The 17,981-nt window shown below is 31.1% G+C and overlaps 1 protein-coding gene across 3 annotated transcripts in view; it reads left to right on the forward strand.

Moving 5' to 3' along the window:
• The window catches only part of LOC118735819 (platelet binding protein GspB-like), a 126,824-nt gene that overhangs the window by 61,518 nt on the left and 47,325 nt on the right, over window positions 1-17,981 (forward strand). For 2 of the 3 annotated variants that reach the window (XM_036465791.1, XM_036465792.1), the window contains exon 1: window positions 13,296-13,418. The exons of the other annotated variant lie outside the window; for it this stretch is intronic. The gene's annotated coding sequence lies outside the window, so the exon portion shown is untranslated. Of the gene's footprint in view, window positions 1-13,295; window positions 13,419-17,981 lie in introns of those variants that run through there. 3 annotated transcript variants of the gene reach the window in all.

Here is a 17,981-nt window from a genome sequence, read left to right on the forward strand (position 1 = left end):
AACAAAACTACGAGAACGATATTTAGTTTCGATCATACCATTTGTTCTCGGTCTCTCTCTGATTTAAAATCACTCAACGCAGTGTTATGTTATGTTATCTCATTTTATGCTAATTTCAGTGGATCGAAACATACAACTATCAGGATTATGTATCGATAAAGAAATGAGTCACATATTTTTTTAATCACTGTGATACATATTTAATTAGATCATGAATAAAGTGGTATTTGTGTTTTTAAACACGTGGCAACTCTGTGATAGTTAAATTAACTTATTCAATACTTTGAATATAACCTTTTAAACCAGTGGCAACACTTTTCAAACACCTCAAAATTATTCTAAATGTGCAAACAAAATAATTCTTAAAACTGCTTTGTTCGACACCCATTTTTTTAATTTAATATAACTTGGATATAATTTAGTTCAATTCGACTTTTCAAAAAGATGGCAACCCTCTACAGAATATTTTCTGGCACCAGTATGGTGATACAAAATTTAATTACCTAGTTGCCTTAATTCAAACTGAATTTAGTTTTTTAAACAGGTGGCAACGCCAGTGCATGTAGTTAAGAAACAATGCTTTTTAAAACCATTTCTATTAGTACCTACATTGCAGTAATTGATTTAACTTTTTAAATAATTTGTATTTAATTTCTAAAAAGGTGGCAACTCTTTTCAAAACAGTAAAACTTTATTGGCCATCTGCAGCTCAGCAGCTTCTTGAAGTTTCGTATTTATAATATTTTGCATTCATAGATGCCGCTTTTCGTTAGTTTAAATCGATTAATCGAATTATTCATCTCGTCCCATTGATGAAATATGTATGAGGAATGCAGTTTTAAATACCAAAAATCTTCATGCTACACCATCGCATTTTTTCTCACCATGCACCGGAAGCCACTCAAAATGGTTGTGTGTATTTTGGGCATACCAGCAGCAAAATTTCATTTTAACTTTCCTATTAGCATTCTGCGGCTGCTTACCTTTAAAGAATTTCTTTTTTATTTACATGCACAAATTCTCAAACATCTTTTGAATAACAAAAAACAAAAAAAAACTAACTGCTCCATCAACATGCACCCTGTGTATGAGTGCAGGAATGGCTGCTTATAAACGCGAAACTGTTTGCTTTTTAATTATGCACCACAAACTTTCAAACATTCTTCACTTCTTACTAAAAATCAACAAAAATGTTGGAAAAAATGTCTAATGTCATCAAAAATAAAATAAAATAAAAATGCAGTGAGTGTGACTACGAGAAGGTAGGTGTGAATGCAGTTTAGCTGTAAGCGTTTACTTAGAAAGTTGAGTGATAGCAAAGTGGAATTTGATAGAATGCTGGATGTGTTGGAAGATACTAATGTAGTCATTCACAAATGAATTCTCTTTTTGTGTTAGCAAATATTTACTTTTGCGCTCAACAAAGTATTTGAAAGTTAAATACGACGTAATTAAGGTGGTGGTTGCACTGTTATTACTTATATGACAGGTAAGAGGTGTTGAAATGAGGGAGTTTGGTTTTAGAACTGAGAAGTTGTTTTAAGAATTCCAGGACTGTTGTAGTAAAAAGGAAGAATTCTATCGACAAAGGTTGGATAATAATTTGACAATTTGAGTTTGTCAAAAGATAAAAATTTTACGGGAAGAAAAATTTAACAGACAGTCGAGAAAATTGCCCTAGAACTATGAACAACGTACAGTAACTCAAACAAGTATTCACATCTGAATTTTTTTTTTTTTTTCTTAGTTAAAATTTTCTTTGCTCCATAAAAGTATTTTCCATGCTCTACCCAAGATTCTATAATAAATCAAAATTTGAACACTTCAAAAAATTTTTATAAAAATTTCTAACTTTCCGATCTGAATTTTTGGAGAACTTTTAGATATGCAGCTTTATAACCCATAATAATAACAATAACATTACTAATAATAATAATAGTAATTTGGCGCTTATACTTTTGCTAAGTGTTTGGCCGAGCTTCTCCTGGGGGGACCTAGAGTTTTACGCCGCCTCCGAACAGCGAATGGATTTATAGCCCATAGTTTATAAGGATTTTGAAATTTTAAAAATACGATTAATTCAAACAATTATTCAAAAAATTTAGAAAATTTTGTGGAATTAAAAAAAAAATCACGTTTTTTGGTTCACAAGGACGAATAATTGCTTTTTTCAATCTTATAAAGTTAAAAGGACGAAATTTGAGGATTTTGGCGTGTATGTATATTAATCCTTAACATATCTTCTTTTTTCTTTTCAAAAATAAATATTGAAAATTTTCAAGGATATTCAGGGATATTTAAAAAAAATTAGTCTTTCCAAATGCTACAAAATTTTCTCTATTATTTATTGCTGTTCTATATTGAACAGAATTTTTAAATTTATTTTTTTTTAAGCAATTAAAATTTTTGGTTGTGTAAAACGCAAAAAAGTTAGAAATTTTGATGGACATTCGTTTGATTTTGTATAATATTTGAGACTTTGTTTTATATAGTTTTGGTTAAGGCATGGAAAATATTTCCATTCAAAAAAAATATATGAAAAACATTGTGAATAAAAAATCCACACTTTTTAAAGTCACTGTAAGTACTTTTGTTTAATTACTGAAACTAAAATAAATAAAGCAAACATACACGCAAATATAAATTAAAGTGAGATTCAGCCGCCTCCAGCATTAAAAACAAAAGCATTAAATAGAAGTGAAAAAGTCGAAAACAAAACAACAAAAAACAAGAAAATATAAACCGAACACTTGTTGACCTTAAAGTGGGCGTGAACTGCTCGAGCGCCGCCAACATTAAATAGTATTTCATACTTTTACAAAAAACAGAAAAAAACCGTCTCCTTCAAAAGAATTTACCCATTACTTGTTGTGGGCCAAAAACCTCATATTTATGTACTTTAATGTGAAGGTTAAAAAAGTCACTTGAGTAGACATTTTCCCAAACAACAAAAATGCTTGCGTGCCATTTTCAACATTCTTTTTAGCGGCATTGAAAGTGAAACCACACCAGAAAATTTATTTAAAAAAAACTGTAGCAACAAGCACAAATCTTTAAGAAAGTGATTACTTTCACTGCTGAGTGTGAACTTAAATTTGTAAAACCACTCAAAAATTATTGGAAATTACTGTAAAACTTTTGCTATTCGGACTATTTGGTTTTGTTTCTCAAGTCTTTCACTTGAATTACTGCCGGCTCATATTTTCCCATTAATAAATGCCAAAAGTGCCGAATAAGCCAAAAAAAAAAGAAAAAACACTTTACATACACTTCAGCATGATTATGAATATTCTCATCAATAAAGGCGAGTCGAATTGGTGGCTTATCGAATTTCTTAAATTCTTCATTTTTCTGTTTCCTTTTTTCAATTTCATAGCCAGCAGGTATTAATGTAGAATTGAGCGAAAACACGAATTTCGATTTGTTAAAAAATTTAAGTTTTTAGTAGTCAAGCACTTCCTTTTCTGCATATTTGGCTTATTGGTTAAGGCTTATTACAACAACGCTACTACTAAGCTTTCAGTCATATAACTGGGTTGAGAATTTCATGCTCTAGTTTTTGATTTATTGGCTTCGTAAGATTTTGTTCTCTTTGTGGACTTGCGACAGCATGCATTAGTAATTAAATGTATTATTTTATGTAAATACAATGAAAGTGACCCAGATATAAATTACGGCATGTACTCCAATTTCATGCTTAATTGCTCTCAAAGAACTTTAAATTGCAATTTGATTTTGAAACTTTCTCTCATTAAGAGTTTATTAAATCCACAGAAACATTTTCAGTCTGAAAGATAAAGCTGAATTGTAAATCTTTCCCAAAGCGTTTTTCATTTCAAAAATGTGTTTAATTTGAAGAATTATTTTAAAAATTCAGTGCAATGTAGTATAACAATATGTGCACCAAATGAGAGGAAAAATTCTGTAGAATTAAAAAAAAATTAAAATTTTTGTTCACCAAAACGATAAGGTATTCTAATTGTTCCTTTAATAAAATTTATTATTTTAAGCTAATAAAGTTAAAAGAATGAAATTCGAGGATAGGGCTGAGTTGATATTAGTCCTTAACATATATATATATATTTTTTTTTTCAAATATAAGCATTGCAAAATTTCAAGGGTATTCAAGGACACAAATTTTAAAAAGGCGTTTTCAATACCTACTCAACCATATATACCAAAAAATTTAATAAGTTTCAATTCTCCAGAATTTTCTCTCTAATTTGATACCTATACCATTTTTCTAAATTGCACTTAAAAAAAATTTGAAGTATGTAATCATATTTTTTAAATTTCAAAGTCCAAGATTCCAAATTGATTGAATTAAAAAATCAGTCATTTCGGTAGCCTTCAGTAGTGAATTACTTCAAACTGCCCATCAATACGCGTCAAGAACATTGATAGCGCGTGAAAGAATGTTATGGATCTCTTCTTTCAGCAGCCAGTAGCTTTGATGCTCTTCAGCGAGATAGTCGGCATCAAGCAATACTCAATGTGTCGAGTTAGTAACCAATTATTCGGTGTAGTCTTTTTGTCTGGACTTACCATATAGATGACCCTCCTAGATCTGTAATGCTAAGAGAGAGCTTTGAAGAGTTCCGCCCGCGTGCGCTGTGACCTAGGTACATGGGTGAAGCAAAGTGTGTTTCGGCTTTTTCGACTCTTTCATATTTACTTCCCTTCACTGTCTTCCAGCGTTCGCTGCGTTATTCGCCTCAAACTTTGTCATGGACCTTTCGTTTTTAATGATATTCGTGTAACTCTTGCTAAGAGATGACTCTCTTTCTCATATTTTTTACTAATGAAATCGATTTGTTGTAGCCGTTCCGGGACTCCACCTATCTACTTTTTGGACTTTAAGGAGGGCAGCGAGTTGTCGTAGCCGTGGAACGCTAAGAAGGCTGTTGAGCAACAACATCTCATCTAAAGTGGCAATATCATCAAGGTCTATTACAAGTAGTCCATAATTAAAGTAGGATCAGTTCGTTTATTTTTCATTTGCACCAAAAGAGTCCTAAAACTGTATTCGCTGTGTTATATTTTCCAAATTGTAGTCCAATCAACTCAAACTAATGAATGACGTCGCTTACATATATGTAATGACTTTTCAAAGGGGGTGCTGGTCGTGGTGGTGGTATTGTAAGCCAAGTTTCCATGTTTTATAGATTTGGATATTGACACTCAAAAAACAATCTTTTACAGTGTTATAGACGACGGTTGGAGCAAATCCTAATATAGGACCCTATGATGGCTGCGACTATTTTTAACTTTTCGTTGTTCTATTCAGCGGATAAGAAGCCTTCGTGTCGCTGCCAGTGAAAAAAATTCACTCTCATGCATTTCTTTTTAGATTATTACAAGAAGGCATCTATTGAGAACCACTTCAGATTCTGAAAAAATTAGTGCAAATTCCATTTCGCATTAACTGACCGACATTTGCATATACCTCAATGGGAATACCCAAGATTATATTCCATCATTAAAGAGCTTGCTTTAGCTAAAAAAAAAAAAAAACCCTACTGTCAGCAAACCTAACAAAATTCCGCAAATATTTTCAAATAGACAAAACAAAGATGAAATAGAAATGTAAATAAAAGTATATAAACAGATATTGCTCTATTTACACTTAACTGGTGTACAACATAAACAAATACATACATACGTGAAAAAGTTAGCGTTTTTAATTTTGTTATTATAATTAGTATTTTTAAACTGTGCATAGCGAGAAGCGAATGAAAATAAATTAAAATTGCGAGTTCTCGAAGTAATAACAAAAATAAATTAAATTGTGTGTAGAAAACATAAAAAAGCTTTTAAAATAAAAACATATTTCCGAAACAGCTGTTTAAACTATTTCAATGGAAAATTTTGAGGTGAGTATATAAAAAACGTGCGTTTTCACTTAAATATTTTCGGAATAAACATGTGTATGCATGTAAATACGGAAGACAAAAAAATAATAACTGTAAAGGTTAAAATGTTAATAAATACAAAGTCGTTTAGTTATATTAACTGCTTGATATTGCATATTTTTTACTAAAATAATGTATACACGTATGACGAAATCGACAAGCGCAGTTGCTGTTAGGGAAATTCAACAAAATGTATTAATGAATAGTGTGTCTATATATTCGTTTGTTTAAAGCGCTAAATAAAACAAAAAACCGAGGAAAATTAAATTACTTTAAGTATTTCAAATAGCGACAAAAAAAAAATACACAAACTCACAAATAAATGAGAGAAAAGCAAAAATACAAGGAAATATATATAGTATGTATATATGCATATATGTATACGTGCATTAGGGTGGTCCAAAAATACATTCCCGGGCGGAGAAAGTTTAAAATGTTATATGGAAAAAAAGAATACCCGTACTTTTTTGTTAAAAAAAAAAAAAAATTATATTTAGGACATGAAGTTTTCTGTGTATTTTACATGGGAAAAAGACACTTATTCGTAGAAATGGTATAGAATACTTGAAAATCAATACTTTTCGATCAGAAAACTCCAATAACAATAACCAGCTGTATATATAACATTTTATTTATATAGTGTTTTTTTTTTTTTGTTATACATCGGCAACTTCATGGGCTTTAAGGCAGTTCTAAATATCTTCTTTTATTTAACAAAAAAAAACGGGTACTCTTTTTCTCCATTTAGAAAAATCCTATGGGGAGAGAGCTTAATATTTTAAACTTTATTTTAGACCGCCCTAGTGTACATTCGACCGTACCAAAAAACAAAACTTCCCGTACGCCCTTGAGTCTAAAGTATTTTTGCAAGGCAATCACGAAAGAAACATTTTTTGGCCAAACAAAAGGATCTTCTTTTTACAGTTTTCGTCATAATTTCAGCATTTAAGTACAGTCGGATCTTAAAGTCTGATTTATCGATGTTCTAGTCTCGAGGATAAATTTGTTTGTACCACAGTTCATTGACCTCAAGTACCCAATTCTAGTACTTATCCACCAGAGCTCAGTTCTTATCCTTCTAATGTATCACCCTAATATCAGGACATACCAAAAATCGTTAAACTTTTGGTAAAGAACTATATCCATTACTTAAGTAGAACTATTTGAATAAAATTGTCATGGCCGAATGTGTGTAGGTGTCACACAAAAAGGGTTTGGTAAATACCTCAGACACAGGCATGTACGGCGACATTTTGTTGTTTGCTTGACAGGTGGTACGATATAGTACACATACATTAGGGCGGGTCAATTATTTTTTTTTTTAATATGCGCGTATAGCATAGGACGATTCTACATGTAATCTTAAGCAAATTTTCCGAAGAAACCATGCGTCTAAAATCAGTTTGGAATTTGTCAAATTGCGAAAATAGGTTTCGAAGAAAATGTTAAAATTTTAACTGTTATGCCCTCTGGTGGAAGTTTTAAGAAAAACATAAGTATAAAAATGAATTCCTCATACTACAAAACCCCTTATAGCATGTTTTTGCACACAATTTAAGCACTTGCTTACGACACTACATCAAAATGCTAAGAAACCTATTTTCGCAATTTGGCAAACTCCAAATTTATTTTAGAGTCATGGTTTCTTTGGCAAATTTGCTTACAATTACACGCAGAATCCTTCTGTAATATACGCGCATAGCAGTAAAATTCTCCCATATAAATTGACCCACCCTAACATACATACTTCAAAGACATGTTAAATTTCCAGAATTTATATTGCTGGCTTTAATCAGCAATTTTCTGACACATGTAGCATAAAAGCACATTAAAAAGTAAAAACAGAGACAACTAATTTATTTACAAGTGTAAAACGTAGCTTAGAAGTGCATACAAAACTGTCATTGTGAATGAGTGCATGTACCTTACATCCTTACATACATACATATGCGCTTGCAGTTCGCTGCTGTGAAAGACAGCACCAGAGTAATAAAAGACAATTTTTTTCAAAAAATAACTACGATTAATGAATGTGATAAATGTTCTGAATAATTTTGAACGAAGCGAGCTTCAGCAGATATCCGAACCACACTAGTGTCATACCAGAAATTTTCCCTTGAATGGTTTAGAAGTTACTAGAACCACTCCAGTACATTTTTTGCCAACATTTTGAAACTTTACTCTTGTTACATTTTCTTATAGCCCGAATTATTTTGTGTGCATATTTTATTAATTTTACTTGATCACACGTTTTACACGATATTTGTTTATGATTTCGTATTAGCCGACACCTTGCAATTTTGCTAATCAAAGCACGTTTCCATGGTGAGAATTACTGTAGTAAGTTTTGTTGTTGTTGTTTTTTTTCGAAAAAATGTGTACTTGGCAAATAAACAAAAACAAAAGAAATATAAATGTTTGAGTGAATTTGATATGCATATACATATACATATGTAAGCATCAAAAAATCAGGAAGATATCGAAAAATCAAGAGGAACGATGAGCTGTAGTTCCTCCAGAGTGCCAAGGTAGTACTTTGATTATTTATTTGAAGCAGCGACCGAAAATAACTGGTAAATATAATGATTTTTATTTTTAGATCATTGGAAAATCGTTTTTTTTTCATTTTTTCGATCAAGAATAATCGATTCATATTTTACTGGTGGAATTTTCATTATTTGTCTTTTTTCGGACAAAAAATAATGTGTCCGATTTTTATTTTTTATTATCACTTTTAACCGTTTTAAATCTGCTTACTTATTTTGCCTTATTGATTTCTCAATTAAAGCTATTCCTTTTTTTATTTTAGCAGTCATATTGTAATTTTGATCATGATTTCTGACTAACAGTGTTACTATAGAAAAAATGTGTACATAAAAAACCGTTTGTTTTTTTATATAAAGATGGAGAACCGTTTTTTTTCACATTGTCACTTTCAAATAACTCCGAAACCGGGTTTCGAAAAAGGCGAATAATAGAACACCCTAGTACATACGTTGAAGATTCGATTTTTCGTCTTTTTTTTTTTTTTTTGATTTGATTCATTGCCAAAGTTTTTGTTTTTTTTTGTTTTCATATTATGCTTAATTTTATTTTACTATAAATAAATATATACATATTTTACCTTTTTGTTTTTTCGTTTTGAGCAATAAAATGCACGTAAAGGTCAAACAGCGTAAAACAAAAGCGTATTTAGTGCAATGTTTTTGCTACCGTTGTTTACGCGCTGACTACTGTATTTAAAAAAAAAAAAAAAAAAAAAAAAAAAACTGGGCGCCTCTGTAGACAACAAAGAAAAACTTTTAAGACGAAACATAAAATAAATAAAAAATTAAAATAAATTAAAACTCATTAAATGTATGCAGTTAAAGTGAGAGGGATGCCTACGTGTGTACATATGTATGTATCTATATGTTTAAGCAAACGCAAAGATAAAATGTAGCTGAAGTAGCAATTTTAAAAGCAAATAAACTAATTAAGATGAAATCTAACTCAAATTGTTGAAATCAAATACATATAAGGCCCTTCTTATGATGCTACAAGACCCAAGTATGTACTTCACTTTTTACACAGATAATCTTTTTTCCATAGAATAAAATGAGAAAAAATCTGAGACGGTCAATAGGCTAGAAATTTTGACTTAATTTGATTTCATCGAGGGCTGGGAGTTCTGTACGAATTTTTTTTTTAATATTCGGTTAATTCGATTATTTGATTAAACTCCCAATAATCAGATATTCGAATAAAACCCAATGAACGAATATTTAATGGATATCCGCGTTTTCGAATCTAAAAATAACAATTGTTTGTGTATTAATGAAATGTCCAAATACTGTTTAGAATGTCCGGTTAACCAAATGAACGGGTATTAACCGGATATTCCGATAACAAAAAGGAACGTTAATTAACCGGATATTCGGATTTTATCCGTGCCAACGAATATCTGAACGGATAACGGAATATAAATCAGAGTTTAAAACTTTATACAAAGTTTAGGAAAATTCAACAAAATGTCATGAAAATTTCGAGCGGTTTAGTCTGAGTCTTTACAACTTTTTGTGAACGCAGTTTTATAGCCCATACAATTTTGGTCCCATAATGTGCAAATTTCAAGCGTCTAAAAAATCTCGTTGATTTTTAATATTATTTTTTTTTTTAATGTGACTACTTTTTTTATAGAACAAGTGCAATTAACAAAAACTGGCGTTGATTTTTAAAAATTTTGTTGCGAACGGTCTGCTGCATTTTATTTCATAAGAAATTCATGCTGGAATGGAATGGAAAAAAGTGCAAAAATCCGTCAGCAAAAAAAAAAAATATTAAAATTGTATGGGCTATAAAACTGCTTACACAAAAATGTTGTAAAGATTCAGATTAAAAAGCTCGACATTTTTATGAAAATTTTATGAGTTCACCTAAATGTTGTATAAAGCTAGAAACTCTGATTTACATATATGGTTTTGACTAAAGATTGGGCAATATTTGTATGGAAAAATAATTAAGTTTAAAATTAAAATTAAAATTTAAATTTAAATTGAAAAATGTTGTGAATATTAAATAAAATCAACACGTGAACATTTGTGTAAGACACTACATGTGTGTGTTTGCTCAATAAATATCAATGAGAATAACCAGATTTTAAAAAAGATAACCAAGGTTAGGATAGCTGGGGTTAGAGTGGCTGCTGTCGAAAAATACCGACAAACTTGGAACTGCTACTTCGACGCACAGGCGAAAAATTCGAAGTATTACCACTTCTTCTGGTTGATGCAGAGCAAACGTAAGTAAATTGAAGTCCTTCGTCCGATAATTTTCTACTTATTTCATTTTCAGCATATTTTAATTAGACAAATGGCAAACCTCGTCGCGCTCGGCTGTTCGTTAGCATTTAAGGTTTCGTCGCCGTTAAAGGGTTAACTCTTCTGACCATTACTTTATTTAACTTATTTTTAGTTCTTTTTTTTATTTTGTATTTTAATTTCTGCACGTTTCTTATTTTTTCTTGACAGTGCAACGTTGCCCGTCCTCTACTTGTCTTCTTCGATATACTATTTATTTATTTCTTAAGCCTTTTGCAATTAATTTAATTTCGCGTTGCCAACAATTTTGCACGCCAATTCAGTTGGCATTGTAGCATTTAAATTGTCCTTTTGTTTTTATGGCCACCCTTTTTATTTGTTTGTTGTTTCTTCACATTTCAAGTTAATTGGTTTTCGTACGAAAATGTCGCTTCAAATGCACTGCGGCGTGGGGTTGAACAACAAGATACGAGTACGAATTAAATGAAAACCGGCTAGCGAAACGCTTCCGCAATGGTGAATTGCATGCTGCTCGCTCGTACTTCTTGTGGTCGATTTTTGTTTTGTTTTTTTTTTTGTACTTTTTGGCATACTACTGCCACATTTAAAATACCAAAAATGGCATTGTACTCGTAAGTTATATATTTACTTACATACATATGTATGTATGTATGTATCTAAAAAAATGCATTTAAATGTAATTTATGAAAATTACACATACCAACTGAAGACATGTACAGAAATTTTACTTTTTTATGTGAGTGTAAATTTTATGTATTTTGGTTGGCAGCACCACTGCTGCAGGTAGTAATTAAAGAATGTAATATAAGCTGGCTTTTTTGTTGTTAATTAAAATTTTAAGCAAAAAAAAATATAGTTTCACTTTAGAAACTCGATACAAAGAAACCAATCATCATCATGTCATTAAAAACTGCAGCAATCCACCACTTGAAGAATTTCTACTGCCAGCAATGCATTCTTTACCCACTCCTCATGAATGCGGCCACTCGTATTGTCTCAAATTCACAAGCTGTTACTTTTTTCCTTAAAAAACTACTTCACACTTTACCATATTTTCTAAGCGTACATTTTCTAACTTCGCATTCAATAAATAAAGTAGGAAGTCTTTCTAACTGTTTAACGTCTACCACACCAAAATGCCACATTCCCTCTTAGTTATTAATTATACAGCTGTGTGTGTGTGTTTGTATGTGTGGTGGGGGAGAATTCAGGTCGCCCGCCAGCTTTTCCGCGAATTCAGCTGCCCACCACCGCCACTCAAATAACCCAACACTCAGTCATTACCCGTCAGTCGATCGGTCACACTGCATTGGCTGAGGTGTCGTCGTCTCGTATTACCAGCGCAACAAAATGCAAACGAATGTGCCATATTTAGTTGACACTTCCCTAACGCTTCCGCTGCGCCATATGTATGTGCATAAGTAAGTATATATATATATGTATGTGCATACACTACAAAAGTATGTAAATTGAAAACGAAGAAGTGTCGAGTGTGGAAAAAAGTTACTTTAGGTGACTTCACTCAACTTCGACTTGCAAATGACACGCAGAGGAGGAAGCAAAAATACATACAAAAATAAACCGAAGAAAAAATTATTACACAATCCATTAGAAAGAATGCCAGCCAATCGACAACACCAAGTCTGGGCCGGTAGTGTCTCACTGCCATTGCGCATGCGTATGCTGTTGGCTTTAGTTACACTCACTATGGCTGCAGCCCCGTATTTGACAGCAGCAGCGCACAGCAATTCCACTTCCACTGCATTTGAGTTTGTACTTTGCATTTTCCATATGTTAATTGGTGATTTTCGTATTGCCTCGTTAACTAGACACAACCATGCGTGCAGTCTCTGCCTCCCTCCAGCCAGCTAGGCGTACAGTGTGAATACTACTTACATATGTACATATAAATACATATAGATATCCAGTTCTTTGACACATAATAAGGGCTTTGGCTGCATTCGATTCCCTTCTCCACCCCTATCAAGTCGACCCTTTCGAATTTAAGTTGAAGTCATAGAGTTTTACATTTGCATTTATAGAGTTTTTTTTACTTCGAATTGCATTTATAGCTTATTGCCTTATAACTTTTTATTTATTTTTAAAACCCTTGCCATTGGGTTTATTTCAAAATAAAAATGCCCAATTTCCCAGAAAAAAAGATTATGTTCCAGCGAGTGTTCAACATTTTAGTGCAGCTTCTTGGAAGGCTCATAAAATTTTAGCAGCAATCACGTATTTATTTTCTAATAAAAAATATTACGTTTACACTTAAGTTTTTAATATTATTACTTGCTAGTGATTGTACGGACTCATTTTACAACCTTTGAAACTTTGCGCACATTTAATTTATATGTATAGAAATAAATATTCAAAGTTGAAAAAACTGAATAAATAGTTTCTTAAGTTTATTGCTATGCTCTTAAAAACACGAAGAGTAAAAGTGAATCTAATTTTAATCTTTTTTCTTTGCAGGTTGGTTGAAAAAAAAAAAAAAAGAAAACGAAAACGAAATAAGTGCCATACCCCACAGGTGAATAAGAAATTTATAAAATACATAGCTGAAATATTAATGACCAGCTTTTGGGGTCACGGCTGATGATGAGTTCGAGGTCTGTTGAGCTTTACAGAGCAATTCTGGCTAAGATAGTTGCAAGTCTTTTGTGAGACGATTGAAAGACAGTAGGTAAGATATTTACAGGGCAATTCTGACAACTGACTTTGAACTCACCACGCTTTCGTAAGATAATTGTCAATTCTGGCAACTATCTTAAAAGCTCTTTACTGTCCTTCGAAAGACTAATTGAAAGATGTGCTAACGAAGATAACTTAGCGTTCGAATTAAATTCAAGAAATATATATACATTTCTTTTTAAAACAATAAAATTTAATAAATAAAAGAAAATTAAATTAGAAGAAGAAAAACATTTAATCAAAAAAGAAAGAAATAGTACTTATAAATTAAATTATATTAAAAATATTTTTTTTAAAGACAAAAATATTTTAGAGTTTAATAAGATCCAAAAATTAAATGAAATAAACAAATATATATATTTTTTTTAAATAAAATTAAAAATTAAAAGAAAATAAAATTGACAAAATAATGACAAATTAAATTTAAAAAACACAAAATAAATAAAACGAATTTCTAAAAAAAAAAATGGAATTAAAAAAAAAAAATTTTTTTTTTTTTACACAATAAAATCTAAAATTTTATCTAAAAACTGAAAAAACTTACTTAAAAAAGAAGAAATAAAAAAGTTCCTAAAAATTAAATGAAATTAGAAAATATTCTCTTTAAGATAATAACAACCAAACCATTAAAGAAAATTAAATTAAAAAAGAAAAGAAATACATAAAATAAGTTTCCAAAAATTAAATAAAAATAAAAAATTAATATGTATAAAAAAGCTGAAAAATTTAATTAAAAAAGACAAAAATGTAGATTTAAAAAAAAATCATTGCGCCAGGACTAGAACTCGGATCTCTCCTTGCTTTGCCCACTCGGCCACTGCGGCTGTTGGAGTGGCGCGAGCTAAATAATATATAAGTGACTTCTCTTAAAATAACTTTTCACCACGAGTGGTGAATAAAGCGCTTTTTTCTAAGACTTTTCTGCTAGATTAACAAAAGTCTTTCGAAATATCTTGCCATCTGTCTTTCATTTGTCTTAAGAAAGACTTTTTACTATCTTAGCCAGAATTGCTCTGTTAGTTGGAAAGATTTTGTTTATACTGGCACGCAAGTCTTGTACAAAAAGCTCCTTTGCCAACTTTCATGGTGAAAAGCTCTTTTGATAGAAAGCCCTTGAGCATGTTCCAAATGCAGATGTATATCATTTTGCTACCGTTGCAATGGCCGGCGTGCCATTCGGGAGGTCCGAGGCACGAGTCATCGGGCAGCGGATTTTTTTCTTCCTTTAATTGAATTAGTTCACCTTTCTTAATTTCATTGTATCTTAATTTTTAAATTTTATTGCTTAGAAAACAAAAAAAATATATATTTTTTCAATTTCATTTATTTTTTAGAAACTTATTTTTTGTTTTTTCTCTTTTTTAATTCAATTTAATTTTCTTTTAATTTTGAAGCTCAATATGCCGTGGAAAAAAAAAGAAAATAAATGCAAAAAAAAACTGTACAAAATAACTTTAAAGAAACATTTCCTACCACGAGCTCAATATAAAGGAAACGAAAATAACTCAATAAAACTTTATAAAACTTATTGCTAAATGGCAAACGCTAAGGCCGCCTCGTTAGCAGATCTTTCAATTACTCTTTCGAAAGACAGAAAAGAGCTTTCAAGATAGTTGCCATTATTGGCAATAGTCTTGCGAAGGACTGTGGTTAGTTGAAATAACCCGGTTAAACTGCCATTCGAAATTAAATGGGGTGTCGCAGTGATTGATATATGTCGGATTCTCTAGCTAATATCCATAAGAAGCTTAAAAAGTTATATTTTAACTACATTTCACCTTGTTTTTTATTTTTGTCACAATTTTATTTTCTTCTTCAATCAAAGAAGCCATTAAAAATCCCAAAATTTGAATCAATATCCTTGCTTTTGCTGGCCAACCGTGGTCTAGAGCAATTACTTACTACCAAAGGATATCCCACGGTAGAAGCTTTTGACAGCTTTTTATAGATTGATAGATGGACTCGACACACCTGGACAGAACTGTAGCAAAGATCTACTTCCCGGATCGCAGTAGGGTAATAGAGTAATAAGTTTGATAGTAGTAGATAGTTAGCATTATCTCAAAAAGGCCTTCGCTAAATCTTAGCTTTCCGATTATTCATACGCCTTTAAGCAGAATTAAATAGTCACTTGAAAGAGAGCGCTGAGGCAGTCTGCTGAATTACAGCACCGCGAAGATAGTAATTCAAGACGAAGGACGCTGAACGTACTCAGCCACGTCCAAGTCCGCTATAGGTGTAGTATGGATTCCTGTTCAATCGGTCTCAGATACAGCATTATGGGTGAAGTGAATATAATCTCTAAAATCCGTCCATAATGTATCAAAAGCTTCATGCAAATACTGAGATACATATGTAGATCAATTTCAATTAAACTAGCAAATACCAGTTAACCTAAGAAAAGTATAGATTTAACGCAAGTACCATAATTGTATATGTAATATAATGATGCGTGTAATTAAAACGCAAATACCACCAACAACTCTAGCTGTTTAAACAATTAATAGACAATTTTCTGATTCGATACATCAGCTTAACGAGAACGACTTCATTATTTAAGCCGACAACATTTTAAGAAACAATTAACACCTCCATTATTTAATTAAACATTATTCACTTTTTATTTTACTTATTTTTTGCAACAAAAATTTGCACAAGTGTTTAGTGGGTGCACTGTATGGCTTCATTGGCTTTATTGTAACTTTTTTTTTTTTGTGTTTTTTTCGCGGAAGTAATGTCATTGAATTGTAGATCCCCAACAGATACCGCAGAAACAATTATGGGCATATATTGAAAGTGAAAGAGATAAAGTAGAGAAAATGAACGGAGTAAGAGAGATTAATAGGGCCGATCAATACGCCCACAACAAAAGGCTCATCAATACATACAAGCAAATAAACAGTTATGTCTCAATGCAATGATTAGTCACAATTGACAGGTGTTTCATTGCTGAGATACGTTCGTTAACCTTTGTGGTTGGTTTCGATTTTTTCAGCTGTGATTTTCTATAATTTTAGTGAAATACCTATGCGATAAATGGGTATTGTACATACATACACGTCGGTCACCTGAAATGCAAAAAGTCGCAACTAATAAAAAATTCAAAATTCGCATTTCATCGAATTTCAACTCACAACATCATTTTATGGAAAATATAAATTTATTAGTCACGACTTTTCGCATTTCAGCGTCGAATGTATGTTACGGCTTTTTGCAATTCAGGTGACGATATATGTAAATATTTAAAATATTTTGTTTGTTTTTTGACTAACGCTGTGTATTTCAAAATGTGTTGAAAATTTTTTCACTTTTTTGAGGCAGTCTACCATTTTGACACACTTTACGCAGGTTTTAAGTGCGTCGAATAAAAAGTACCTTCAATGCAAAACTTTTATTTTAAATAGTATTCGACTTTAGTACCTACTCTACTTAATTAATAAGTGCTTACATGCTTTTTGTATGTATACACCATTTTGTACTTGCAAAAATGTACCTTTAAGCACACTTTAATAAATACATCCATACGTAATTGCCAGCATATGTAGTAGGGTGGTCCTTAAAAATAACAACATCTAAATTTTTTACTTTTGTTCTGCCTACAAAATAAAAGATATCCACGAAAATTTTCAAATGAAACAAAAACAAATTGGGTTTCGGTGAAAAAGAAAAATTTTTATCGAAAATATTCGAAACATTTTTATTGATATCTGATAAACTTTACATTTTATTGAAACTTATTCGTATAAATTCATAAAGTCGCTGATTTATAGCTGGTCTATGTAAAAATTTGTACGCAACTTGCAATTTAAAAAAAGTCTATTTTCCCAAACCCTGGTAGAAAGCCGTATTTTTTTTTTTTTTTAATTTGAAGTTTTCGATGATGTCTTCATTTTGCGCGTAGAACAAAATAAAGGGGTGCCCCATTATGTTGATATTATTAAGAACCACCCTAATATGTGTGTGCGTGCATATGTATATAGCGTTTAATTTACGTTCTGATTTCTTTCAAGTTTATTTTATTATCTATTAAAATGAACAAAAGTGTTTTTTTTTGCGCACTTGTAGCCTACATGGGAAATACATAGATACATATGTATGTATGGTAGTAGAATACTAAAACTATCTGTATATGAATACATACATATCTTGACAATTGCTTTCTTTATAGATTTTCTTACTTCAAGTAACTATTTCACTTGAGTTAGACTTTTGCTTTTAGTTAAATATTGTATCGGTTTAAAAAAAGAAGTTTCTCTTTTAATTAACAGTAAGTTTTGTGCTTTTACAACAAAACCTACACGTAAATTTGTATAGTTCAGCGATAGTAGTGTAACAACTGTCATTTAGTTCGTCATAACGACAGTGAAATTGATGTAAAAAACATTAAACAAAGAAATAAAAATTAGTTTAAAAATTAAGTCATGTATAAAACACTAAATAAAAATTTCTGTGTTAATAAAATTAATAAAGGCAGCCTGAGATCAGTTTTCTTTGTATGCGAAATTTGTGAGCATAAACCACTTGGCGTTTGTCTTTGTCATTGCCATTCATGGCA

This window comes from Rhagoletis pomonella, unplaced genomic scaffold (assembly GCF_013731165.1).
Source record: "Rhagoletis pomonella isolate Grant_MI unplaced genomic scaffold, Rhpom_1.0 Rhpom_scaffold_00003, whole genome shotgun sequence".
Taxonomy (NCBI): domain Eukaryota; kingdom Metazoa; phylum Arthropoda; class Insecta; order Diptera; family Tephritidae; genus Rhagoletis; species Rhagoletis pomonella.